The sequence below is a fragment of the Elgaria multicarinata genome, chromosome 7 (assembly GCF_023053635.1).
Source record: "Elgaria multicarinata webbii isolate HBS135686 ecotype San Diego chromosome 7, rElgMul1.1.pri, whole genome shotgun sequence".
Lineage (NCBI taxonomy): Eukaryota > Metazoa > Chordata > Lepidosauria > Squamata > Anguidae > Elgaria > Elgaria multicarinata.
Window position 1 is genome coordinate 48,288,478 of NC_086177.1, and position 19,665 is coordinate 48,308,142.

Here is a 19,665-nt window from a genome sequence, read left to right on the forward strand (position 1 = left end):
TTTCACCAGGTTCCCCATATATACAAACGACACCTGCTGAAATTCCCTTTTCAATACAACTGTTAAAGATACAGGAGCCCTGTCCTCCTTTTCATATGGTCACCCTAACATATGAACCCCACAGCCACCTCCTTACAGTAAGGTAATTCTGTCCTTACCCAGAGAAATTTCTCAGAAATTCTCAACCCTCCCCACAATTTTCAGGTGCAGCCAAAAGTTAGCATCAAAGACAGGAGTCCTTGCTTTATCTTGGATCTTACTTCATGTGAAAAATTTATTTATTTGGTGAGTTTTTTAACATTTAAATGTACAACCGATCTGCATGCAGTTCAATGCAGCAGGAGGTTTCTGAATGCAACTGTGGGCTTGATTTGGCCTGGAAAGAAGCCTGACGGATCAATTTAAGCAGACTTACCTTTGCTGCAACTTTTGAGTGAACTACATTGCAAATTTGTTTTGTACTATTCTTTCAGTCAATCTTCAATGGATAACATTCCATGGTTGTTCTACTCTCTCAGCTTCATCCAAACCCCTAGTCAGCAATAGGAGGAACTCTTCTCTTTTCTGCTATGTTTTGTTGTTTATTTTGGCAGGGTGGTGGCAGCCATGCAGGCCCCCAGTCTCAGTTACATTATAATCTTAGATTTCTTCATTGATTTCTTCTGATAGTTTCACTTCTGTCCCTGGAGACTTTTAAAAATATCTTCTCAATGTGAAACAGGAAGTAACCTATCCAGACAATGAGGTGGTTCTGTCTGTAGCTTTTTATCTTATATTTTTCTATCTCCCTCCCTTTCTCCCTACTCTATTCCTTCCTTCCTTCCACCTGCTTGACAGCTTTCACCCTCTGTCACTGTCAAGATTCTGTGGCATTGAATTCTTTTATTTATTATTATTTATTTATTGCATTTCTATACCGCCCAATAGCTGACGCTCTTAGGCAGCTTTTGCTGGGGTCCCCACTGTGATAGCATTTTTGTTCCTTACAGCTTTTGTCGTATTTGTGTATAAATATGTGAGTGCTGAAGGTTCGGCTCCACAATAGTGGTCATTTCCCCCTGAAATTTAGAAACAGAATGAAAGATGACTTTGAGAACATTGAAAATTTCCAGTGTTTACTCATGAGCAACCCCCATCTTCAACAACAACAACAACAACAAAAACAGGTCCTATAAAGTGGTACTACCTCATAGGGAAGTAGCAGTGAGCCCTTTTGGTAACACTGTGTATATGTAGAAAGAATTCCCGTGTCATCCATGAACTATTTGATCAAATGTGTCTCATACACAACAGCGTTTGCATTTCCCGTTCAGTGTCCTTTGAGCTTAGGGCAGATGCTTTGCCAGCATTCTTTGCATTTTAAAGTGACTGGTACAATGCAAAAGATAAAACAGTTTGTCTGATCTGCCGGTGCTAAGCATCTTGCCATTTCGAAAAGAGCAGGGCAGCTCATGCATATTTGATTGTTTCACTGAAGCAGCGGGACTTGAGGCTCAATGTGTGAGCTTTTATTTCACTTCAGCATTGGCAGCTCCTCCTCACCGCTAAACCGGTCTCTTGGAGTGAGACCCTCTCTGCGGATATAAACAGGAAATAACTTTGTGTAATGGGATATGCAAAAAAAGAAAAGGGGGAAAAAAGCTTGCTTTTTATCGACATTTCTCTTCCTGCCGCATCTTTCAAGAAAGGTCACTCATTCTTCTATTGATGATTCAAATTACACTTACTCTTGTGGCTAGCAGTGCACTTCTACTAACCCCCTGTGATGCTGACCTTTAATTTGAATAGAACATTTATTTCTAAGGAAATGGGCAGCACACTGATTAAAGCAGAGCCTGAAAACATCATGATGATGATGATGATGATGATGATGATGATGATGATGATAAATATGCCAACAAGAACCAACAATTCACTAAAAAAAATTTTTTTTTAATAATGCTCATGGCCACAACGGAAAAGACTGGACATGTGGAAAAACGAAAGGGTGAAATCTTTCCCCAATGTGAAATACTTGGAGACAGGCAGAATAACAGAGGACATTTGCCATACTACACCTTGGACCATAGATATTCAACTTTGATGTTTTCAAGTAGGGCTGTGCTCCACTCTGTTTCAGGTCGGAAAAGTGGTAGCGGATAGGGGTGCTTCACCTCCGTTTAAGGTGGAGGCAGATCGGATTGGGGGGTAGCAGAGTGTTACAGAGTGGATCAACCGTTATGTGGAGCTCCGCGTCTTTTCGGAGCTCCGTCCGCCATCTTGGATTTTTCCCCATAGGATTGCATTGGGCAAAAACACACCTATAACTTCTTTGTTTTTTAAGCTACTTAAAAAACAACATACTGTGCTTAGAGAGTGATGATTGGGGGTCATTTGTGTCAATATTCAGATTTTTTTGTCATGGGGTTTGCTTGCTATTAATTTCTTTAGAATGGCTAAAAGTGGGAGAAGGGAAGCTCTTGTTTTCTCCCTTGATCGACAGATTCAAGTCCCTATTGTGATGACAATGTGAAGCACCCTCCAATCCCAATGCTGGAGGGGGGTGGGACTAAGCCAGAGGGAGCCAGAGACAGTTTCCTTTCTCTGGAGGGTTAGTTGTAGCTGTGTTTGCTTGGGGTGTGTGTGTTTGTTTGTTTCTGACTTTTTCCTTAGCTTTCCTTTGTTCTTTTTTGACTTATTGCTTTATATAAATTTATAATTCTTAATTTGGAGTGTTTGTTTGTTGTTTCCCACCCACAACCCCTTCCCTTCCCAATCTCTCCTCTCTTTCTCTCTCTCACTCTGTGTGTGTGTGTGTGTTTATTGGGGCTGTGACTGGGTTTGCTGTGCACTGCTTGTTAAGTTTTCAAATTCCCCCCCCCCCCAAATCACTGGAGGCTCGAGTTTGCTTCAAACTGGGTAAGAATGTGGATACATGGATAAGCTCTCAGGTTGGTGATTTTGAGGTTTCTAATGTGAAAACTGATGGAGTTCTCGAAAGGGGTGTGAATTGGGGTTAGGGGGTAATGCTTAAAATGGAAAAAAAAATGCCAAAAATCAGGGCATGTTCAGATTTGCTTAAAACATGCCATGAATGTGCATCTAGGTGGCATCTGTGAGGGTGCCCATTTGCAAGTTTGTATCTCTAAAAATGTCAGAGTAAATCCCATTTCTGAAAATGGGGTGTAGGATTTTCCAAAATTCCCCCCAAATCAGTGGAGGCTCAGATTTGCTTCACACTTGGCATGAAGGTGGATACATGTATAAGCTCTCAAGGTGACAATTTTGAGGTTTCTAACATTAACAGAAAAAAAGTTATAGGCTTTTGAATTTCAATGCAAGTCTATGAGGGGGAAACATGGAGCTCCAATCCGGATGCAGAGCTCCGCAGTGGAGCAGAGCGAACCATAGGCAGATCGACACAGAATGGATCTGTTCTAGAAGTTGTGGATCAGGATCTGGAGCGGTTCGGGGGGTCCGTGCACAGCCCTATTTTCAAGGTCTATTTTATTCTCCAGATAGCAGGCAGGGACCCAAATGTGTACTTTGTCATACGCACATATCTCTTTATCAGAACTCCAAGCCTATACTATAACTGTTGCCATCGAGCAGTAAGGTTTCCCACTGGGAACATCATCAGATGTTTTATAGCACGTTCGTTACTGGCTACTCAAAGATGTTCGCGGATCCTTTTGACAATGACATCCACCTCCTGTGTGTCTCCCGCTCCTTCTGCTCTTTTCTCCGACAAAAAAAACCAACAACCCCAGAAAATCTGATTATTATTTTTACTATAACAATACCCACCACTATTTCCTGCTATGTGCAGGAGAAGCAGCATGATAAAAATGCCCACTGAATGGGCCACGTGGTCATTGCTTGTTTCCTCTTTCTTCCCCATGTGAAGAAAGGGGAAGCTGTTTGTCCCTATTGTGGGACAGAAGCAGGAGGGAAAGTGACGGTAGGAGAATGTGATCCCCTCCTGTCTGATGAGGCTCTTATAGAACCTACAGTGTACATTGGTATATTACAGCCATGCCACATATATACATAAAAGGCTACACAATGCAGGAGAAGATCAGTAGTGGATGGACAAGCCAAGGCATATTGTTCTTCATGACTTTTTTAAAAATATTATTGTTATGTTCCTAATGAACTTAAGGATTCCCCAGAACACAATTTGAAAATTACTAACTTAAACAATTTATATAATGGGCCTGTTCAGTCAACACACTAACCCATGGTTAAGCCGTTAGTGAGTGTGTTTAAAATTGTGTTTATGTAGCTACCATGGTTAGGAATGGTTCATGTGATGTGCTAAATCATGGTTCACATGACAGGCTAAAACATAATCTTTAGCTTAGAATGCTTAACCACAGTGGCTTAGTGTGTTGTCTGTGAATGTCACAGCAGCAGTTTCCATGAGGTGACACATTTACTGTATATCTAGATGTTATAGAGCACTAATGCCCTGTTCTGTATATGAGGAAGGCAATCCAGGCAAAACAGTCCTAATCCTTTCCTATCCTGCAAACCAATCTCAAAACTCCTTGGGTCTTAAATGTCCACTTTTAGGTAGTGTGAGGTTTGGCTTTAAGAAATAAAAAGAGTAATCCAACAAGAAAAAAAAAGTACCACTATGTTTCAAACAACAACATTTAATGGTTTACTTTAAAAATGTTAATAGGAAAAGGTTTTGTATCTCTCAATAGCTACATACATAACAAAACATTCACATAAATCATATGAGCAATAAAATAACTAGGCATAAACACATCCAGCTAACCTAACTAGATGGTATCCCTATTTTATCTAAGTTCTTTCCCAGCAATATTTTACTGTCAGACATCCAGCATTTTTTTTTCCAATCCTCCAAATTCAGCAACCCCTTTCTTCCTCTAGGTCTCTGGGGCTTTTTCTGTGATTTCTCTCTACTTCTTTCTCTCTTCCTTCTATATCATCTAAAAACTGTCCTTATGCATCAGGCTTTTATTTCCCAAAATATCCTGTTCTGTGCCTTTGTGGCTCCCTTGTGCCTTTCTGCAAATCCTTGGCCTCGTGGTTCCAATAATATTTAACTGACCTTTTGACTGATATTGACTAGGGCTAGATCTACACTACTGCTTTATAGTGGTATTGAAGTGTACCGATAACTATTGGGGCACAAGCCACATTCCATAGAACACTTTCATAGTGTTATTTCCTGCTTTTTATTTCACATTTATAATGATTTGGCACAAGGTGTAGATCACACTTTTTAACCCCATAACCAAAAACTTTATCCAAAAATGTAAGACAGTTTTGCATCTTTACAATAGGGAAGATTGAATTATGTATTTTGACTCATTATCCATTTACACATTATATAGATGACACTCATTCCTGGGGATGGAGGGGAGAGCAAAACTATGAGTAGACTAGTTATAATTCTAGATTTTTTGTGTGACTATGAAGATATTTTGAACAATATAACATAATAGCCTTGAGACGAGTAACAACTTCTGACTAGCTTATTTCCCAAACTTGAATGGGTGTATCTGAGATTCACCAGATCAAGGCAGAATACACAGAATACAACAGCTTTAAGGACAGAGCCCACTCTATGATAGATTTACAAATCTTTGCCAAGCGTTTTGAGCTTCATGAATTAATGTATGGGTAGTGGTCCCTGAAACTTCTCCCAAGCCAGACAACACAAATGTGACACTAAACAATACACATTTATTGCTCAAACAGTCCAAGAGAATAAAAAGATTTCGCTAAGATGAGGCAGATCACAAACATTCCTAAATACACAAAAGTTATCTTTACTAAAAGTACAATGAAAATACTTCAAGCATATTGTTAACACATGAGCAGGACATGATTGTTTATTTTGTGTTTGTTTGTTTTTAACAGAAACCAGTACTGTTGTTTTTAAATGGATACTGTTGTTTTTATGCTTTTGATGGTTTTAAATTTTGTATACTTTTTGGATGTTCACTGGTTTTAACTTTTGTAAACCACCCAGAGAGCTTCAGCTATGGAGCTGTATATAAATGTAAATACTACTACTACTACTAATAATAATAATAATATCTAGGCCCCTCTCAATCTAACAGTTAATATCAATGTTTCATATTTACCTAAATGGAAGGCATGGTAAGCAAAGCCAGCCTAAGCAAGTATGGTGGGTTTCTCATTTTCCCCAGATCTGTCCCACTAACTGATGAGACCCTGGCCTTCTATAACCCCCACAATGCTTAGGAATTCATCCTTAGTTTCAGACCTGGTCATATTCCCATTTTACTCAATGTAGCCAGGTCTGCCACTGATACCAGTAACACCCAGATCAAGGTATTCCTGCTAAATGAAGCTACATGCTGCTTCCAGTACTTGACCGACCCATTTGTGGCAACCTTCCTTCATTTCCAAGAATATATTCTAATACTCATAGTTATCTCACAATACATACATACAGAACTAGTCACACCTACAAGATACAATAAATTCTTATCAATTCTACCTACTTACAATACATATCCACTACAGCCTATTATGTACCTTTATTCATTGCCACAAATGGCCAATGTTTTAGTTGGCTATAAGGAACTATTCGTACTAAGTGCATATTGTTGAAGCATATTGCCTTTATTTTGCATTAATATTCCTGGGTTCACATGAAGATTTCAAAATACTTTGTGAAATGACATATTAAATCTTATTCAGATGTCCCTGCAAGTATTATTCATTATGCTGTGATTTCTAAGTTGCGGTTCCTTATGAAAACAATACTAGCAAAGAACTGCTATGCGTTCCGTAATGTGACATTACAATAACATTTAAGAGAGGACTTAATTCACTTTATATATTGCGAATTGACATGCTGTCTCTTTAAAATGATGAATAGCATAATATCTTCATCTATAGTGGATTACAACCGATGAAAATTCATTAACTTGCCCTGCCTGCATATGTGACACACCATAAAGGTGTAAACTACTTTCTGGCCTTTTCCATTATTACTGTGAGCATGATTCTGCCAGAGTTAAATGTTTTCAGGTCCAAGCAATTTCAATGAGTAAGTTATCCTTAAATTTCTCTAAATGAAACCAATGAGTCTTAAAAGTGTTTAACTATTTTTAATATTCCTATGACAATGCATTTGTAGCATTAACAAATGGGACCTGCAACAAAATGTTACAGCATGGAGTGATTTTATTCAGGATTCCAGCCAGCCAGCTATGCCTTCTTCCAGGATATTCTATTCCATTCTCATCCCCCTCCCTGCCCACAACAACAATTAGCCACCATTCAGTGGACACTGAGCACAGCTGTTTTGGTATTCTTTCTTTATATATTTCTGAAAAGCTCTGGGTTTCTCCAAGCCTACTAAAACCTCACTGTGCTGTTTCAGCTACATAAGGAATGGCAACTGGAAAAATATATATCAGTGTCGGATTTAGGAACAAGCCAAGTAAGCCATGGCTTATGGCTTCATTATGATCCTCATTTATATATTATGAGAGGCCTCTACATGTGTTGGAGATAACTAAGATGTAAGGTAATTAAGATGAAATCACTTTGGCTTAAATATGTTGGAAAGTGTGGTGTGACTTGCAGCAGATTTGCCTGCAATGTCCCCAACCTTTACACTAGGCCCGTTGCATAAACCCTTCTCAGGCCAAGCACCACCACTCGAAAACCTGAGGGAGGGTTAAATAAAACCTTTCCCTTAGCTATGAGGGAAAAAGGTTTAATTTTGGATTTCTCTGAATATACTGTGGGTATAATCTGGTGTAGATGTTTAATAGGGCTGTGCTCTGCTTCACTTCAGATCGGAGAAGCGATAATGAGGCGGCCTGATTCACCTGCAACAAAGGCGGAGATGGATCGAGCCGGGGGAGCTGCGGATGGAGACCAAGTGGATCCTTCTCCTCGATCCGAAACTCCAAAAAAAGGTAAGTGAAGGCTTACCTGGTGCTGCCGCAGTCCGTGCGGTGACAGCAGCAGAGCCAGGTAAGGTGCAGGGGGGAGGGTGGCTTACCTGGCTCCATCATGGTCCAGTGGCGGCTTCAACTGAGGCCGAGGATTTAAACCAGAAGACCAGGCCATGCTGTTGGAGCTAACAAGATCCAACGTGATCTTATAAAGTTGCTGATTTTGCCCTGGCTTCTCAGGCCTTAGCTAGTGGAGCAATCCGCTTCGCCTCGATCTGCACCTCCCCCAACCCGATTCAGACCCACCCTTAGCAGATGCAGATTGGGTCGTTCCGCTCCCGATTCGGGGATCCGAATCGGAGAGGAGCACAGCCCTAGTTAGCAGCTCTAATGTGGCTTAAAGTGTTGTGTGTTATAGCACAACTTGTGGTTAGTGCTAACCGAAGAGAACCACAGTTTCGCTAACCACAGAGCCTGAAGTGTTGTCTGAACAGGCCCAATGTCTATTCCGACTAGCAGTGGTTCTTTGGCAGATATTTTTTCCATGGCCAACTACCTTAGTCTTGCCTCAGAAGATACTAAGGGCTGAAGCTGATATCTCCTGTACGCAAGCATTTTTCTACCATTGACCTATGGTTCCTCTCACAGTAGAATAAGTAATCACTGAATGCCTTACCTCAAAGCACAATAGGATTCAGTGGAGACTGTTCATACTTCAGTATGAGACCACGCTACATTATATATTACTGGAGGTATTGACTTTCCATAGCAAATTTCAGGCCCCACCTGAAATGTTAAGAGCACAGTTAAATGCTTGCATCTTATTGATTTCAATAGGATTTCATTATGCCATGCATTAATAAATTGGGGGCACTATCCTTTGTGCAATACATTATCTAACACAACTTTTATTATTTATCAATAGAGTATCCACCTGGCCTAATAAATGTGCATTGTAATAGCACAATCCATGGAAAGAGCTGGCAAATTAAGTTGGATAATGTACATTGTTGTTGGATAATGTAGTGGACTTTGGATGTTTTTCAACTTTCATTTGGATGTTTTAAAACCTAGTGGAACACTTCTAAGTAGGTCCGAGTAATCAAGTATTAGCTGCATGGTTTACATTTATAATAACTTGGATGTTTTCCAACATTACTTGGATAGCATAGATGCAGATAAAACTGCAGAAAGAAAACCAGACCAGACAGACTTCAGCCAACAAACCCACACAATATTGGGAATATATTTGGAAATGTATACATTTCTCCAGCTTATGTATACTGACATCAATGATAAGATGTATCATTTATTTATTTATTTATTTAAGGATTTTTATGCCGCCATTCAGCCAAAAAAGGCTCTCACGGCAGCTTACAAAAGTATTTCTTGACAGTCCCTGCCCATAGGCTTACAATCTAAAAGACATGACACAAAAGGAAAGGGGATTGGGAGGGAGGAGGAGGAGGGGGAAAGCAAATTCAGGCACTACAATCTTAGTTGCAAAGTTCAGCAGTTACAGTTGACAGTAGGAGGGAGGGGGCTCTCAGCTGGAGCTGGACTCAGGCACGGTGGAGAGGTGCCTGGCTGCTGCTTCCTCCCTCATTGGTGGCCTCTGCAGAGACAGTTGGTAGCAGGAGGGAGGGGACTCTCAGCTGGAGCTGGACCCAGGCACGGTGGAGAGGTGCCTGGCTGCTGCTTCCTCCCTCACTGGTGGCCTCTGCAGAGACAGTTGGTAGCAGGAGGGAGGGGGCTCTCAGCTGGAGCTGGACCCAGGCACGGTGGAGAGGTATTTTAAATCTTATGTGGATTATGTAAATATTATAGAATCAAATTCATTTTACTTGTCTATGGCACAAAGACCATTACAACCTCGGCAATAAAACAAGGTGTCTACATGACAGCCTAAGTTCTTACAAATTCAGAGGGAGAGAATTCATATACAAGGACCAAACTGAGAGAAACGGCTGAGGTGGAAAAACAATACAGACCCCAGTAGCAATGATAAAAGAAAATTATAGATGGTGGTCCCCTTTGCAATCTATGCCTGGTTTCTGTTTGAGCTGCTGCAGCAAAAATTACAACTTTGATTGTAATAGGTTAACAATAACCTAGTGTAACCATGTGGAAAGGAGGACAGGGCTCCTGTATCTTTAACAGTTGTATAGAAAAGGGAATTTCAGCAGGTGTCATTTGAATGCATGCAGCAGCTGGTGAAATTTCCTCTTCATCACAAAAGTTAAAGCTGCAGGTGCCCTGCCCTCTTTTAAATCTGGTCACTCTAGTATAGCTCCTGCACCTTTAACTGATGTGATGAAGTGGAAATTTCACCAGGTGCTGTATGTATCCAAATGACACCTGCTGAAATTCCCTTTTCTGGGCAACTGTTAAAGATACAGGAGTCCTGTCCTCCTTTTCATATGGTCACTACTATAATGTAGGGTGACTAGTGGGATGGATGGGAAAGCAGCTTTCCAGGGCCTCCAGAAAGTGTGTCACTTCCGCTGCCTCCTTTATGGCCCCGATTGGAATGGAGGAGGGGAAAGCATGTCATGCCTGCCCCACTACTGCTCCAACTGGGGCCTTAAAGGCCCTGATTGGAGCAGTGCAGGACCAGTGGGAAAGCGCAGCCACCATTAGCATTGCAAGGGTGAATGACGTGCTTTCCGGAGGCCCCGGAAAGTGCTATTCCCCCTCTTCTGCTCCAATCAGGGCCTTAACAACCCTGATTGTTGGGGAAAGCATGTTATTCCCCACCTTCTCAATTGGCAGTAGGCCAACCCACTCTTGCCCTCAGAAGATCTCCCAGAAAACGATGCCTAATATATTTATGCAAGAAGCAGTGTAACAAGTAATGCGCTACATGTTCCACCTCCTCCGCACCACAAATTCATGTCTGCATAGGGAATCCCATTATACTTCCCCTCCAGATAAACTGAAGGCATTGTTTGGAAAAGGAGGGCAGTAAAGGCCTTTCTGAAGTCAGGTCTTCAAAAAACTGTGGTAAGTATTGTTCTTTCTTAACATGGCTAAACCATGGGGAAAAGGTCTGCAGTTGGCTGGCAAGTACATTTTCATAGAAATCTGCCCCAAAAGTTCTATTTCTGTTTATAAAAAACCCCTTATGGGTCAGAAGATTCTGAGCATCCTCTAAACAAGAATGTGACGATACCAACCAATTGCAAGCCTATCTACCTTTTGTGAGCAGTTCTGTGAAACATTGTTTCGCCAAATTGCTTTTCCCAAAATTCATCAGTCTTTCCCCATAAAGTATGATTGCCTTGTGAATTCTTGCCTTAATCAAAGGCAAATCAACTTCCAATCTTAGTATAGAGGGTATCCCAGGGTGGAGGGCCAGCAGTTCCTTCAAGAACTGATTCTGTATGATCTCAACTGTTGGGGCAAATCCCTGGCCCTATAACTCCACCCTATATAGAAGCTGGGGGAGTACTTTAGCTGTATATAGCTTTGGAATAGGGACTACTAGGGAGCCAGCTTTATGTCTTCCATAAGGTAGAATTACTTTTGCTTTTCTCCAGGCTGAAAGTTTTGCTGCTTCTATATGAGATTTCTAACTGCTGTAATACAAAAAATGTATTCCCAAATATTTAAAGCTAGCACGTTGTTCAATCACACATCCATCTAAGTGCCTTCTTCCTTTATTGCCTCCCAGTGGTCCTTGCTAGTAAACACTACTCCCCTCTTCTCAGCTAACAAGCATAACTGAATGACCCTGTTCAGATGGCACACTAAGCCATAGTGGTTAAGCATTTTGAGCTAAACATTATGGCTTAGTGTGTCATGTGAACTATGTCTTAGCATGTCATATGAGCCATTCCTAACCATTTGCTCAAAAGGGTTAGTGGCCTAACCATGGCTTCGTGCGTTGTCTGAACAGGCCCAATATGTCAAGACATGTTGTTGGAGACCAATAATGTGCCACCAGAAAACATGCTTGTTAATGACATTTTATGTGTCCAACAAACATGTATTGACATATACAAATTCCAGCATATTTGCTTCCAGCTTTCAGCATACAGCTCCAAAGTGTAGGTATATGTTTGGAAAACTGCGCAAAATAGTTACTGCAGACATTTTATATCAACAACAGTCAAAACTACTCACCATTAATGTTTTCTCCAAGGCACATTTAATGAATTTTGAGCACATTCATTTGTGAGCTGATCGTTACATCCAAATTATTTCCCCCTGGAAGCTCTGAGATAGCAATGAAGTTTTCAGAAAGTTTGCACTTCTGAAATTCTAAGCCATTACTACTTTATGTATCCTTGTAAATCAAGTCATTGTTTTTGGATTTACCTTGTAAACCTTGAACCGCAGTCAACTGGGAACCTGCTATTCTTCCACTAATTTGAATTATGTGTTGTCTTTGACCTTCTGACAGCAGAAGTAATCTACCAGAGTTTGGGGAGGAAATTAGGCTGTGCAGCTCATCTGCCCAACTGTCTATCTACCTATCTATTTAGCATTTTGTCTTTATTTTTACCTCCTAATTGCTTGTAGTACCACACATTAATTACCCTCTGCGTAAAGAGATTTAGCCTGAACTCCCTTGCTGCCCAGTCTTTTCTTAGCTTTAGTTCATGCCCTCTTATTTTGCAGCCCATTACCCTGACTAATTTTAAGGCATCCACCTTCTCATTGCCCTTCAGAACCATGTCCGTTAATCATTCTCTACCTTAATCATGTGTGGAATAAATATCATATGTTGTTTTCTTCTTATAAGTGTATTTTGAGCATTCATTATTCGTTATTATCTATGTCCCTGTCCTTCTAGAGTTTTACGCGGTACATTAATTTTGCTCAGTGTTCCAATAAAGATTTCACTAGTCAAGTGAGCAGTGCTGCAGTGTTTTCTTCTGTTTCATGTTCTTTCCCCCCATCTCCTTTCAAATCCAGTGTTTTGTTTACTTTCCTAATTGCTGTCAGCTTTGACAGGAAGCTGTCGGTTTTAAAGTCTACGCCAATTATCCCTTAAGCTGTTCAAAGTACGCAAAAGACAACATGTTTGTAGGTTAAAAATGCTATTTAAATCGGAGGTGAAACAAAGCTGTTGAGATGTGGCATCAAATGATGTAGATATAGATTAAGGTTAATTTTATTGGTGGCATTTTACAATGTAAAAGCAAGTCTCTAAGAAAGCATCAGGAAATCATTGTAATTATGTAAGCTTGTTTTTGTCATAAAAACATAAGAAGACTCTGATGTATCAGACCAAAGGTTTATCTAGTCCAGAATCCTATATCTCACAGTGACTAACCAGATGTGTATAGGATCTCCACAAGAAAGACATGAGAGCAATGGCTGTCTCCCACAGTTGTTTCTTAGCAACTGCTATTCAGACTAATAGCCATGGAGAGCCTGGCTGGCCAGAAATATATCTAAGACCCTTTAAAGCCGTCCACATTAGTAGTGATCATTACATCTTCTGGTATGGAATGCTATGGTTTAACTATGCATTATGTGAAGAAGTGCTCTCTTTTGTTTGTCCTGAATATTCCATCATTGCGTTTCACTGGATGACCCCAGTTTCTATTATGGGAGAGGGGCAAATGCCATCCAAGGCTGGCCCTAGTATGAGCTACAAAGCTACAACCTGGCTCAGGCAGCAGATTGGGAAGGGTAGCGAATCAAGCAGGGCTGCCTGTTGCTGCTGCCGTGACTATCACACCAACGTTTATTCCACCACCAGCTGCTGCTACTACCATTGCCACCGCTAATGCCATAGCATACCAGCCTGATATGGAGCACCACCAGTGCTTTTTCTAATTCAGCAAGGCAGTCGGTTGTGCACTACCAGATTGCACAGAATGGCCATATCTTGAACATAGGAAGTGATCTTGTTTACAAATGGACTTTGTGCACACACTGAAACAAAAAAGGAAGAAAGAAAAAGCTTTCACCCACAGATCAGGGCTTGCATGGGGATGAACATCTGCTGATGTGTTGAGACAAATACATATAATAACCAAGTGTTGACATTAGCAAGGAGCAGTGGACCTGAGCATGAATAGAGGGTCTGAAGAATACAGTCCACAAGGTCGTGCAACAAGACATTACTAGGAAGCAAAAGTCAGTTAAGATGTTGCTTGAGATCTAAATATAATTGTAGACACAGGACATTTTGCTGAAAGTGTGTGAACTCATTGATTAGGATTCATACTTTGTTTCACTGTACTTACTACAGAACTTTTCTGACACCACTATATTGGTTTGCTGTCATACGAGCCCTTGAGGAACGAGGTTGCTTCACATGGGTGGGAACATTTTTTTTTAACAAAAGTATCATTCTCTATGTGCACCTCTGCATATATGCACATACAAGGGTACAGAAGTCTGCATGCCCAGATGGCTAAACATATAATTTAAAATCTTCATATCGAGATTTACTTATATTAAAGAACTAAGGAAGATAAAATGAAATGGTGATGTCAAAGTTCCGCCCCTGATATTGGGAAAGGTATGCCCTCGATGGCCAAATCTCGACCATGGTCTCGTGATCCGTTGCATCTGCGCAGGTGCAGGATGTGCACACCTTGGTACCCAAAATGGTAACCACTCCCATCTATCGATTCATCTCCCTTCAATTCTTCCATGAAACAGTGGTCTGGTCTACTGATCTACGGCCCGGTCTACCAATCTGCACAGCATTATGTATACAATTGAGTGCCTACTGTACCTCCTTCATTTCTTCTGTGAAAAGGTGGCCCAGTCTACCGATCTGTGCAGCATCATGTATACAATCAAGTTCCCAACCTACCCCCTTAAGTGCTTTCTCTTTAAATGGACTTTATATGATGTGAGGTCCCATCTACCCATACAATACAAAGGCAGACTGTTCTGCTAAAGTAACCCCCTTTTATTTCCATTGAAATTGGTGCCCGTAACTACAATCTCGCTTGCAGAAATGGGCAATTATGAGAGAGGTATGGGAAGTGAAAGGTGTGGCGGGAAATGGGCAAGATGTGACATCACTTTGTCCTGCCCTCAAAGCTAGGCGCATAAAAGCCAAATTTACACCCACCCACCCAGCGACACATAAGGGATAAAGCAGGGTAGGTGCAAAGGTTTTGGGAAAGTCGTTGTATAATTGAAGGTACAAATATGCGAATTTTTGGAGCTATACATCAGCACTGCAGTGACTTTGTGGCTGCGTGATGTGACGAACAACGGGAAAATGAGGTGGTAAGCCGATTTAAAGAGCCTACTTAGATGTGCCCAGGGTCATTCAAATGTTGGCCTTGGTGCAATGTGAAAGCATAACCCTTTTTTAAAAAAAGTTTCTGAACAATGCAAGGAGATTTCTGCTAACTACATAACATAGCTAATGATTACTAGATGCTAACATTAGGCTGAGGTTTTAGTATGATAAAGAATAAGATAACACTTACATTACCCTACCCTGTGCCTGTTTACCCTACCCAGTGCCTGTTTGCATTCTCTTCCCCTCCTTATCCCCTTACTATGATTTTATTAGAATGTAAGCCTATGTGGCAGGGTCTTGTTATTTACTGTTTTACTCTGTACAGCACCATGTACATTGATGGTGCTATATAAATAAATAAATAATAATAATAATAATAATTCAAGGCCTTGCCCCCATTTTTTTGTTTTACTCTGCCATTCTCTTTTTCTCTCCTCACTGCTCTCTGAGTCATACATTTTTCTCTTGGATCTGTTACATTATAGTTTCTAAGATGAAGCCAATTTTTTTTCTGGGAAGACTCAGATTTAACAAGGAACACTTACTTTTTGTCAGCAATGATTGCAATGGCATTCTTAGGCTATTAATGAAAGTGAGGTTTTGCTTCATTTGAAGAATTATTCCACTAGAGCCATAGTTTTCAAGGCTTGTTCATTGACGTATCCCCCAATGTGAAATCATGCCTGCTGGATCTTCCCACAAACCTCCACATGTTTATTTGAGGCAACAAAAAAACCCATGTGAGGAAGACAGGCATTTCTCAGGCTCCCTGATCACATGTGTAGTGCCTATTGCTCGCACACATGAAGGTTGTGTTCACAGCTTCAAATGAACACAGGGAATTCAACTGAGAAGGGTAGGATTGTGATTCTGCTCTCCCCCTCCACAACTTACCTAATGGGAGTGAGAGATCTATTCCTGGCATTACAACTGGCTGGCACCACTAAAGGAATTATCTCCCGTTACCTTGAACCCTCAAGTGTACAAAGATCTCTTGGTTTTTGCTGGTTATTTATCTTTAAAGCTTACACAGATGTAAGCATTTCTTTAATTTTCTTTAAACATATCAAATTCTGCTCCTGTGCCCCCAGTGGCCACTCGGAAAACAACAAATATTTCACTCAAAAACTACTAGCAAAATGCCTCAATTCTTTTCCCTTAGTAGCACAATTAAAGCAGGGTGCATGGGAGTACTTCACAGTCAAAGCAGATTATAAACTGGAAAACTTCAGAGTCCTTTGCATGGAATTCGCAATGATTGCACAGTATAATGCTGGTATGATAAAGCTCTTTGTGTATAGGATTTGGCCTTGAGGAGATAAGCTCTGGAGAGGGCTGACTCCCAGCTGGGGAATAGCCCGTGAGAGCTTCCTCCCCCACTGGTACAGGCTGGCTGGTGTCTGGCGCTGTGTCTTCTAGTTCTGAATCTGATTCTGATTGATTACCTGAAACATCTTCTCCCAAAACAGGGGCAGTAGGGTTAGACATGACAATATCTCCCTCATACCTGCCTGTCTCTGCAAGCAAGTTTGTAATTATGGACACCAATTTCAATGGAAATAAAAGGGGGTTAGTTTGGCAGAGCAGTCTGCCTTTGTACTGTATGGGTAGACAGGACCTCACATTATATAAAGTCCATTTAAAGAGAGAGCACTTCAGGGGGTAGACCGGGCACTCAATTGTATACACCTGTGCAGATCAATAGACAGGGCCGTAGATCGGTAGACCAGACCACCATTTCATGGAAGAATTGAAGGGAGATGAATTGGTAGATGGGAGTGATCGCCATTTTGGGTACCAAGGTGAGCACATCCTGCAGGTATTTTTCTGCACAGATGCAAAGGATCACAAGACCATGGTCGAGGTTTGGCAATCAGGGGCGTACCTTCCCCAATATCATGGCCAGAACTTTGACATCACCATTTCATTTTATCTTCTTTAGTTCTTTAAATCTCGATATGTAGATTTTAAATTATATGTTTAGCCATTTGGGCAGGCAGACTTCTGTACCCTTGTGTGTGCATACATGCAGAGGTACGCATAAAGAACGATATATATATATATAAAATTCCTGCCCATGTGGAGCAGCCTTGCTCCCCAAGGACTCATATGACAGGATTCCTCCCCCCTCTTAAATGTAAAGAATAACACACTGTAGCTGCTGCAGTATGACGATGAGGGAGGAGAATTGAATCACAGAAAATGCAGTTTAAAAAATAATGAGGCGCAATCCTGGTGTCTTCTAGATGACCACCAAGTCTTATCAAGGTTCTCTTTCTCTCTATCTAACTGGAACAATATTATTTGTTAAAGATACAGACACACACTCACCACATTTGTTGATCTTTACTATAACCCAACAGTTTCCTGTGGTTAAAGGGGCTGCTGCCAAATTTGAAATAAGCTTTCAGGATCAATGTAAGGGTCAGCAGTTTTCACAAGAGTTACCTGCTCCAGTGATTACAACAGCTTAGAGTGGTACAAACCTGTTTCTCATCAGCCAAATGGCAACCATCGGGATCAGATTGTAATTTGACCAGTATGTAATAATGCTCCAGGTTATGATCATGGAAATGAACAGGAGCTGGGCGTCCCTATGTAAATGCCCCATATAGTGCTGATTGCATTTTATGGCAGCTCAGGTCAATTTGACCCAGGCAGGCTGAAAATTATAGCTTTGCAATATGAATTAGTTCCTCATTTCCCTTAATTTGCTGATGAAAGGTCAATCATTCATATTTTGTTATAGACGTTTTCCATTTTAATTTGACTCAAATGTCGTACAAGTTTAAATGTTGGAAATATTTCAAGCAGTTTTACTTCAGAACAAGAACATGTTGCCTGCTCTGTTTTGTAATAGGAACACCGAGACCTGGAGAAAAAAGAGTAAGTTCTGAGCACCAACCAGTCCTCCTTAAAGTTATATTTTTGCACTTGGAAGAGCATCACTGTAGCAATGCGTCTGCTAAGCTTGAAAGATCAATATAATGGAACGGCAGTTCAAATTTAATTGCAAGTTTTATGGAAAGAAAAGTGCAAAGTTTATACCTAAACTCTAGAAAATGGAGCATCCGATCTGGTTTTATAATTAAGAGAGAATCTCAGGAATGTGAGCAGATGGATTCATTAATTGCTTCAATTATGGGGACATATTGATGCAATAAAAGTTATATTGCCATGAATCATCTCAGTAGTACCCACACCCTCTGGATATATTTTTTTCTCTCTCTCTCTCCTCCAAAATAATTTTCAAAGAGTTGGCAAATATTTTTTGTAGATTTTTATTGTATAGAGAACTTAACACCAAATCAAAAGTAAAATGGGCTTGGAATGTAATCTTCCAGCACATCATTTTGGATTTTTTTCAGAGTATGTAGCCTTCACTCAAATGCTTCTGTGGTCTAGCATTTTACTCCTGGAGTTTACTCCTAGGTCACAGTGATGGTTTCAAGAAGCAGTACAAGGATACCAACAAAAGCAGGAGTTGACAGGGCAAGGAAAGGTGATAGGATTTATGCCAGAAATGAGAGCTGCAGTAGCTGCAACATTTACCTTCTACATTGATGAAGGAGGATGAAGCAATATTTCTTGTCTCACGTACCATACTGCAGGAACAATGCAGAGTTCACACCAGACCAGTACCCTCTGGGCCCATTGTAGGTTAACATATTGCTGAACTGAAAGGAGAAAGGTTTTCCCTTGCTTGGTTTAGCTAGTTTTTGCAAGAAATGGAAATGGGCAATCAAATGTTGGTAAACATGGTATTGCAGTAGGTTGTTCAAAGATAGAAGGTATTAAAAATAGTGCTGTGCTGAAATTTCTCTTTTGAAAATTTTGACCATTCTCATTCAGTTTAATAGAAAAGAAATTGCTTTCAAAAAGAAAGCTAAAGGAGAAGAAATTTTGGAGAAATTCTCATGGGTTTGGTTCAGGGTTCTTGTCCTTACCTGACTTATGAGATAACTTCTATCTGTAGATGCTGGATTGGCATATAAGAGGGGCATATAATGTGGAGAGTAATTGAGGAAATGTTCATTAAGGACAATTGGGAAGATTTGGAACAAAGAAGAGAAGGCCAAGGAGTGAAGAAGAGCAGCAGAGGAGAATGGTAAGGAAAGCAATAGCGTGGACAAACAGAAGGTGGAGGAGGAGGAGGAGGAGGAGGAGGAAACCTGAAGGAAGGGAGAAAGGAAGAGGCAGGCATTCTACCTTTAGTCAGTGTGTACCATTAAAAGTGGCCAGAAACAACAGACCTGAGGAAATGTGGAAGAAACAACAAAAGCAACAAAGAGTTTTGTAGCATCTTGAAGTGTATCACATTTATTATGGTAGAAGCTTTCATGGACCACTGCAGCCCCCTTTGACAGCTGTATCTTATAAAATATGCTGTAGTGCACAAAAGCTTCTGTCATCCTCATCCTCATTTTGTTTGTTTTTAAGGGGTCACAAGATTCTTTGTTGTTGTTTGCTACAACAGAATAACATGGCTACTAGGGGTTTAATTTGTTTTTTAAAAAGCTGACATGTTTAAAGATAAAGAGA